This window comes from Harmonia axyridis, chromosome 4, assembly GCF_914767665.1.
Source record: "Harmonia axyridis chromosome 4, icHarAxyr1.1, whole genome shotgun sequence".
NCBI classification, from domain to species: Eukaryota; Metazoa; Arthropoda; class Insecta; order Coleoptera; family Coccinellidae; genus Harmonia; species Harmonia axyridis.
This window is the reverse complement of record NC_059504.1, coordinates 39,644,889-39,655,020: the sequence shown is the minus strand read 5'-3', so window position 1 is coordinate 39,655,020 and position 10,132 is coordinate 39,644,889. Positions and strand designations below refer to the sequence as shown.

The 10,132-nt window shown below is 33.1% G+C and overlaps 1 protein-coding gene across 1 annotated transcript in view; it reads left to right on the top strand.

Annotated features, from left to right (window-relative positions):
• Positions 1 to 288: 288 nt before the first annotated feature.
• LOC123678257 (transcription factor Sox-2-like) overlaps positions 289 to 10,132 on the top strand; it is an 86,107-nt gene continuing 76,263 nt past the window's right edge. The window contains exon 1 of the mRNA XM_045615168.1: positions 289 to 446. The gene's annotated coding sequence lies outside the window, so the exon portion shown is untranslated. The remainder of the gene's footprint in view (positions 447 to 10,132) is intronic.

Genomic DNA, 10,132 nt, shown 5'->3' with positions numbered 1-10,132 from the left:
CAAGAAAAGATGGAAAACTTCCCTGAAACCGCTCCTTGTCAGTAAAACGTGTACCACATTGTAGGAACTATAACTCTGAAACACCTGTACAATACGAGGAGAGACAAAAAATTAACATAACAAACCAGAGGCGGGACTCATTCTGTTTCATACCATGACGTGTTTAGATAATAAACTAGGCCCCGCCCCGCCTATTGATTGGTCGCGAGAGGCTGGCTGTTCTGACGCATGCTCAGCGGCCAGCTGTCCCTGAAGATGTTGAGACTCCATGCAAAGGGTTCTGTTGCCGACCGTGCTATAGACGTATACGTTTGTTGTGATTGTTTTATAATTGTGCAAAAACAATTGTGACGTCGTGTTACTTTATTCGGACAGTACGTGTTGATTGACGGCCTCAAGATTGATCTAGAATTACAGAGACAGGCCTCTAACGGCCATTTCATAAGGTAGGACGATGTGTTTAATTATCAGGATAAACAATGACAACTACGACCTTGATTATTGAATATGAATGTGGAATATAATATTCCTATTCGACAGTAGGTACTCAGTACCCATAGATCAGCAACCTAGCCATTTAATTTTGAGAAATGATTATCCAATTCTTTACCTTTCACTCTGAACTTCCGGTATTCCGGTACCTATTTGATTATACTGTAATATACAATTAAATTCATTTTCAAGCCACGAAATAAAAAATATTTGTCCGTGTCATTCTAAAAGTGGGTATGTGCTGCAAATAATACATACCTACAGTTAAAAAGTACCAGGATTTAATCAATTGAAAAGCCCGCATGAAGAGATTGTAGGACCTTTTATTGTCACTAGGTTGGCATAAATGACCCATATACTCACCCGGAGTTTGAGTCTAATGTGTCATTCCGTTCGGTAACAGTGATGCCATTTTGTCAGTTAATTTGTGTTTTTGCGATTTTTACAATGTACGGAATAAAACAATGAATTTGTCTTCAATTTTGCAATGGAAATATGTATTCCGAGAACTGAAACTATAACATAATTCGATGACAAATACCAAATTTTTGAATAGAATAACTTTTGTACCAAAACAAAGTATGATGACAAATTTCTGATCCAAAACTCAGAAATCTCATCAAAACAACCAACGTCTTTTTCTAACATAGCTCTCGCTGTTTTGTCCAATCATTGTAATTCAATCATAAAGCTTTCTGCACCTATTCTAAATGTATTTCCAATTACTATGTGTTAATAGTTATTCTTATGTAATTAATATGTGCAGATGGCATTGATATTCTTGCACGAATTTGATTGAACCAAAATCAAAATGAATTCTCCCTGCAATCATTAAGTATATCTACATAATTTTCTATAAATAACTAACTTTTCATTGGAATTAATTTTTTCATAAATATTGTTTAGTGATTTTTGCATTGGAAAATGGTTGTTGGTAGAACTGATTTCTGTATTACAAATTTGACAGATAATAGATAAATCCGTGACAGGAGAGTTCCGAGTACCAACATACCTATTAGGTATAACGAAATATAACCGTTAGATCTGTGTAAAACTGAGATATTCCCGCACAACTTTGTTCTATACAAGATATAACAGAATGAACGGTTTTGACACAGAATTAGATACCTAGGTAAAGTGATTTTAGCGAGCGTCATAGGTAGGTATATGTCTATGTGAATTGCGTAGATATACATAACAGTCATCCATAAAGAGGTATTCAATAGACCCTTCGATGAACTAAATGAAGACCTATTCAACTAGGTATATTGAGTGTTACTGCTACCTGTACAAAAAATCGAAATTGTGATTTGACTATGTTGATAGATATCAATAATTTTTTTTTATTTAATGGATTCGGAACTGATCAGTTCAGAAATGTAGCCTGATGAAGCCACAGTGTGGCGAAACAATTGTTGCTAACAATTAAATAATATAGTGGAAATTACTTCGTTTTATTTTTTTTATCAATAAATTTCATGTTGAACACAGTGAATCAGGAGTCGCAAAATGCTTGTTTTTAGATGTTTTCTGAGGTATTTGATCGAAAAAAATGAATTTGCACATACCGCAAATGATAGATCCAACTAAAAGCAATGTTTTATTGAGATTGAAATGTTTTCAATAGACATTTCATTCCTTCGGGTTCCCATGCACAAATTGTTCACATGTTTGGGACTTGCCTCTTGCGTTGTCCCTTTAGTTACCTAAATCTTTTCCCAAATTTTTGGACTTTACAGAGGCACCGAAATTCTGAGAATCCACTTTGAACGTGATATTTAGGCGTTATGCCTTCTTAAATTTGGTAGGTATGTTGGTAGGTATATTATGTGGAAGAAGTCTCCATCTGTGTAGTCTGTGGAAATTCAAGCATCATAATTGGATTGTATTCAAATAGTCTTGCAGTTAAAAAAACAAATATGTAGTAACTAGTGAGAATTAGGTATTACTTCTTGGATTTCAGTGAACCGAATCCTAATTACATTACCAATTTTGAATTCAATCCTATAACAAGTATGATAAAAAAGTCTTCAGGTCCTTCTTCAGGTTGATTATGACAAGCACTTAAAAAAAAAACTCAATCACAATAAATTTCAATAAATATAAAAAAAAATTTTTCATATACCTTGTAGTGGAGAAATGACGGATTTCCTTCATTTTATTTTTTTTTGCGTTCATTTCCGGATCAGCTACAATTTCATCACGATTTCTGTAATTTTCGTATTTTAAGACGGGAATGGTCTCAAACGATAAGGTTTGACTCACCGATTACTATTCCGCGGTCAAATTGAACTCTCTCCAGAAGGTCGGTCGGCAGTATACGTAAACACGATAACTCTAAAAAAGGAGAGTACCAGAAACTTTCAAAGTTTCGGATCACGAACCAGAGAAACTTTAAACAAAATATCGGATAAAGAAAACTGATTATATTTGTGAATAACAATTTTATTTCAAGCATAATACAAAATTTTGTGTTAATGACCTCATGGGAACCTTAGAACATTCACGAAGAAAATCTAAAACGACAAAAAACAATTTAATGAGAAATACTTATATCAAATTTTGCATTAGATGTAGATACTATAACAATTTCAAGCTGTGTACAAAGTTCATAACCATAAAAAATTCCAGCGGAATATTAAAAAATGTAGGTAACCGATATAGAGTAAATCACATCTCATATATACAGTTTTGTGGTTTCTAAGGGCACAAAAGGTGCATGAATAAAAGAGCGTTCATGGGCTGCCTACGCCAAGTGAGTGCGTTTTTCGAATTTTTTCATAGCTATTTATTCTAAAATGAAACGTGAAATTTAAAATGTATTCTACAAATATTTAATAAATGAATATAAATAAATTGACAAATAATAAAAATACGATGATATGAAAAGAAATTAAAGATCTAATAATTTCAATCAAAATTTTGTAAGTTATAGATACCTACCCATAATTTGGAACAATTTCACGGAATTCATTTCAATGAAATATCTCAAACATATTTTCTGTAAATTTTCTTCACATCAAAAAACACATTGTGTATACTTTTGTAATCCATTTAACATTGTTTAATATTGAATTAGTTATAGGAATTTTGTATGTGTATATTATACGCAGTTTATTTTTTTGCGCAGGGCCGTATCTAGGGCGTGGCAAAGGTGGCATTTGCTAAGGGCGCCCAAAAATATCGAAAGAAAGAAATATTGCAGCACCAGGCGAAATAATCGCGAAGCCGAGGAATCTGGAAACATTCGAAATATTGCTAGCCTTCCCTAAAATTTGTGTACTAAGCATAAAATAATCACAAGATCAGCAAAACAAAAATATATGACATATATGATGAACAAAAAATAACTATAAGAAAATAATATGGAATGAAAAAAAATATTCGAAAATGGGGGGCGCTGTCTAATAAATTGCCACAGGCACATAAGTACCTAGATTCGGCTCTGTTTTTGCGTAATACCTAATTAGAGTAGGTGCTCAAATGTTTTGAGGAGCTACGATTTACTTTTCTCTGATTCTTTGTCTAATGCGTTCATTCTGCCACATCTTGTAGAACAAAAAAATGTCTATCATAAATTCGCACAGATTTCATGATTATATTTTATTTTTATATGTTGGTACCCGGAACTCTTCTGCTATAGTTTTTTCTATTATCTGTCAAATTTGCGATACAGAAAACTGTTCTGCCAACCCTCATTTTGCAAAGCAGAAATCAATGAACGATTTTTATGCAAATATTCCAATAATTTCATAAAAAGTTGAGAAAACCAAAAAATAATGTACAGAAGGCTCATTCAAAAACTCGCCTCGTCGTGGCTTCTTTCAAAAACGCGTCAGATGTTCTCATATCAATGCCTTCCGAACTTGTATTGTAAATAACTAGAGTCTAATTTTGTGACAAATCCGCCCATTCCTGCCGTACCTTGTAGAACAAAATCGTGCGGGAATATCTCAGTTTCACACAGATTTATCGATTATCTGTCAAATTTGTGATACAGAAAACAATTCTACCAATCAACATTTTTCAAAGCAAAAAATACTGAATATATAAAATATGGAAATATTCCATTGAATTCAATTGAAATTCAATGAATTTGGGAAAATAATATACAGGGTGAGTCTTTGACTAACCGAAGATTCTTGAGGTCAAAAGAAACACTTTTTTCATTTACTATTTTTTCCGACTCGGCCCTGTTGAAAAGATATAGCCATTTTAAATTTCCATAATGAGCTAATTCACCCCTCTGGTAACCGGAAAACTGAAACACCTAACCTAACCTATAATATTCATTTACAGTTTACACTGTTATTGTTATATGATATTTGATATTATATTTGCATAAGATGAAAATCATCGAAGATTTGAAGAAACCCAACAGAATATTGAAGTTCCATACATATTTTCAAAAAATTTTAAAACAATTTCCAAAATAATTGTGTGGATACAAAATAAATAAGTGTGCATTCTGATAGAAAGTAATTCCTTTATGAAATGGAGCATTTGATTTGTTCCAACTATCTCATAAAAATTATGATCTGCATCAATATTTTTGAAGCCATCAGTGTGAAAATATGGAAATGAAGTTTTATGGCTCTGTAATCAATGGAAAATGTTAGACTCCACTTGTAATCAAATTTGTTCTATAATATGTACCTACATCATAGCCAACTCTACTACTTGATTCATCTTGATTTCGCCGATGAAAATAAATGAGATATATTCAATATAAATATCCACAATTGAATATCCTGTTTCTTTCAACTCACCTATTTGCTTTCATATTAAAACAATCATATGCTCTAGGATGAATTTATGGAATAGCAAAAGAATAAAAGTATTTATTCTCAATCACATGAAAATTTCTCTAGTATGTATTCAGTGGTATGTTTCGATGTGAGTTTGAATGACCAGAAGAAGAATACAGTATTGTTCGATAGCAGCAGTCTTTAGTGGGATATTGATTGTTGTCATTATAATGGGACTATTTCGTGAAAACTTTTTTAAACATGGGCTTTATGTGAAATCTGAACTTTTCAAAAAAGAATGTTGATTTTAATGAAGTATCTTCTTATTATCAGAGCTGTGTCACAGCTCAGTAATTTGTAATCAAATAGAAGAGTTGAGGTGAGCTTATTAAAATAACTTCATTCTCAAACTGTTGGCTAGTACTTCAATTCTAGAATCTGAGACATGACATCATAGTAGATATTCATTTCTGTGGTTTTTTTCCACAACAGTACAGAGTTGCATTTAGTCAAAGTACCCAATTTTTTGAATTTCACAGATAATTTTTTCTTTAAGATCAAGTTACTCCAAAACGACGCTTTGTACGATAAAATATGAAGAATACTTTTATTTTTCAAATTAGCCAAATATTCTTCAATGAACGATCATTTCACTTTTAAGAGTTGGGTTCTTCGAATTTCTGGTATTTTTATGTGATGTAATGTTCATAATGAAGAAACTGAAAGATGTGTAAGGAATCTTGTGTTCGGAGAAGATGTATCAATTCAAGGAAAAGCTATATTCCAAAAATCATTTCCTTCAATAAAACCATTTACGAGATATAGCCGAAAATCACATTTTTTTACCGATTTTCAACAGCGTGTATCTTTGTAACCGGGCTGAATCGGAAAAAACTATAAGGGAAAAAAGTGTTTCTTTTGACCTCAGGAATCTTCGGTTAAAATATATGTACAAGTCAAAGACTCACCCTGTATATAACAGAGCTCGTTCAAACACTCGTTCTTTCGAAAACTGTCCATTTCGTAGTGCGTTTTTGAATTCCGAATTCGTGGAAAGATATCAATCAATACCTTCTACACTTCTATTTATTTTGTGCTGCTAAGCTCACGCCACATTTAAATTTGTTTCAAATATCTAATTTAACTGTATACGTGAAAATGTTGAATAAACATCATCCATTAAAAAAAAACAAATGAAATTAAACTAAAATTTTTATAATGATATAATAACCTATATAACTATATGCCTTTAAAATTCAAAGATTTCCTATATTCTCCAATAAATCTACCGAAAGTCCAGCAGTTGTCCGGAAGTCAATCCATTTGTACCGACCGGAATTAACCTTAATTGACCTCCCAAAGCCCATAGATCGTTTCGGAATTACAAAGCTGACCGCCTTTGCTCTCTGAGCGTCGGACCCGGAGGTTAAACAACCCCTGCAGGACACTTGTGGCGCACCCTAGGGGTGAAGTGAGAAATCACCCACTGTGGATTTATTAAGACCTCTCAGGCCCATTTAAACGATGCTTGTTGACGTAGAGATTCTGTTTATTGAATAACGGCCGGGTTAAATGGTTAGCAGGACGATGCTCCGATTACGGAGCACTCCGAGCAGCTCGATTTACTCCACGTGCTCCTAAGACTTCACTACGTTAAAATCATATCATAGGTTTCTATGAACTTTTTTTTTTTCACTCAGAATGAGTAGTTTTTGGTTTGCAAATGTATATCATTCAATTTAAAAATCTAATACTTGATTTCATTTTATAATTCTTCTTCGTATCTCCGAACAACTTTGTTGAATTGTTGATCATAATCTACAATAAGAGTTTAAAATTCTTATTTATTTTTATTATATTAGACGTCCTACAATTATCGATTAATTTTTGAATCAATAAATGTACCTACTGTCAGGGCCGACGTTGGGAGTGAAACGGTGAAGCGACTGTTTCAGGCGTCTCTTTTCGAGGGGCGGCAATTCAGCTCAGATTGTGGTCGCCCTTTCATATTTCTGAAAAAATATAGTCTTGATTCTTAAGAACAACATGAGGTTGATCCGTTTCGCTGCGTTTATCAACATTCCCTGCAATTAAAATTTCCAAACAGTCTTTACTAAGCCGCCTGTTCAATAAATAACACCTGGCAACCCAACCAATATGAGCAGCATTGCCTATTACCTTATTGAAAAAGGGATGAAATTTATTTCAAAAAGACGAAAAACTACACTTCGAATTACGTGGAAGTTTTTTACACATTCAACATATGGAAATTTCCTACGATTCTGCATTCGAAACTAGTTACAGATAGAGGCCAAATGTTTGCAGCGGAGCATATGCTTTTAATCCCAATTAGTTTTCGAAGCTTTGCATGCCCTACCGCCCTTTGTATCTTGTGGTGTGATAGGTTATCTTTCATCGATCATCGATTTGTGAATGTGAAAATCAGATATATTACTTACGCATTGTTCAGCGTAACAATATAAGGTAAATAGACACATGCACGTGAAGTATTATTATTATGAATTAATTATAGGTGAAAATGTCCGAAAAAAGAAAGAAACCCAGTGGAAACGACTTTAGAAAGAAACGATTAGCGAAAACGCTAGAGAAATAAAAAATGGCGAATTTTCATCGTGGCAGGTGATGTTTTTTGTGGGAGGGGGATGTTTATTGATACTTTTCCTGCAAAAAATTATTTGCTTCAGGCGCCAAAATGGCTCACGCCGGCCCTGCCTACTCTCATTCAAACACTTGTGAAAAAAATATTTTGGGATAATCCCTTCACCACAAATTATTTAGATCAAAGAATAGCATAGAATCTCGTTCATTCAGGTGAGGCCGAAATAATGTTTGCAAATGGCCAATTCTTGTTTCCGTTTCCACAGTGGCGTGAAGTCCATGAATATCCATTGTAGTTCTCAATTATGATCAAAAAGCCAGTATACTTATCCCTATTCTTCTAGGCTTCACTTTCAAAATCTCATTCAAATAAATTCATTCATTTCGAAGTTATTAGGTTTTTCCAAAGACCCTTCAATTTATGAAAAATCGAAATATCTCGAAAACGGTTCTACGCATATGAAAATAACAACAAAATTGAATTCATTTGTTCATTTATTCTTTGGATTCTAAAATAATCTATAAAAAACAAGGTGTTTCATAAGAAGAACAAACTTTTGGTCATTTACACTTTTTTGCCACACCCTGTGTATTTACAAACAATTTGAGATAATTATAGGTCTTATGAAGCCTATTGGCACTGCCGAAAAAAATCGAAATGTTCAGCGCTCAACCGCAATTGAGCATCGCGTCAATGAAGGTACCAACATTCTGTATATGTGCACTTATTTATAAATTTTTCTATTTTCTTATTTATCATGGAAATTATAAAACTGAAGTTTACATCTTTTTGCAAATTAGAATTGATTTACAGGTGCCAGAAAAGACGAGTAGCAATAAAGTTAGAGATTTAACTAAGCTGCCTTAACGACCTTTGTGAAAAAATACCTTCTACCGATTCTTTTAAATCTTTAACAGCAATTGTCGCTATTGTCATAAACCGTTAGAGAATAGTAGAAAAGATGTATTTTGGGTGAGGATTATTCGAAATTCAGTTACATTGTCATGGGCACGTTATTACCACTGCGTTTTTGTTAGTTCTCAGAAGTAAATAGCTACTTAACGAATTAAGACTCTTTTGCAAGAAATAATAACATGTTCGGGAATAGTAAATATATATTAAATCTTGTATGCGACTACAAAACAAATCTGAGGAATGAAAAGGCGTTGTGACAATGTTTTTGGACGGATTTTATCTACTGTGTCAAGAATGAATTTTAATCAGGATCTGTTCTAAACGATGTACTTAACTAAAGTAGGTACTTGATAGTTTAGAATAACATTCTAAAAGAACATTTTTAGGACATTTTCAAATAAAAATTAGATTATGAGCCGCAAATACTGCGTTCTGAAACAAAAGGGGTAAAAATCTTGAAAACATGTTTTTAGGAATTCATGAATTTTTTGTTCGTGTTGATATGCTTAGTGTAGGTATAATGACACCAATTTCGAGCTTAGTACAACAGTTAGTTTCAAACAGAATTTGAAAAAAATAATATTTCGGTGAGCTCCAATCATATCAATATGTCAGGTATTTTGCGTTTAGATGAATAATAACAATTTCAAGCTTTTGCAATTTTTCTCTCTGATTACATGAACCATAAAAATATCAAGCAGAAACATCCAAAAAATACTCTATAACAACAGATCGAAGTAGGTTGCAATTTAGTTTGTATATGTAAAGTAATTACTCGAATATTCTTGTCGAATTTCAGGAAAATCATATAATCAGAACTCCCCATCTACCAGATCAAATAACCGACAAGATTACACCATAAAAAATAACATTTCATACTGTGTTATCCATGCCATGGTCCGGATTTAACAGCCTTGTATTAATGATATATGTCAAACAGAACTGTCATCCGAAGCGTCATATGTTTAGTTCAAGATTAGCCATTAAATAATATGGATTTTTTATCCATGCTGAAAGTGTGAAAATTGTGGAAACTTACTACAAAAATAATGATTCTGCAGTTTGATACATTAAGAGCAGATTATGGTCGACATAATCGTCCATTTGATTGTAAGACAGTGAAAACATTCGAAGAGACTGGATTTGCCTGATGGATGTCTCAAGGCCTATCTTCATTGAAATCCTCCCTTTCTTGACCGAACAAATTGCTTCTGTCAGAGAAAGTGTTGAAGAAGATCCAAATTTATCAATTCGTTGGTGCGTACAAAATTTGAGCCCCTCTTACGGCACTCTATGGCTTAATTTGCATTTGGATTTGCTTATTCATTCTTATAATATTCAGTTGACCAGGCACGGA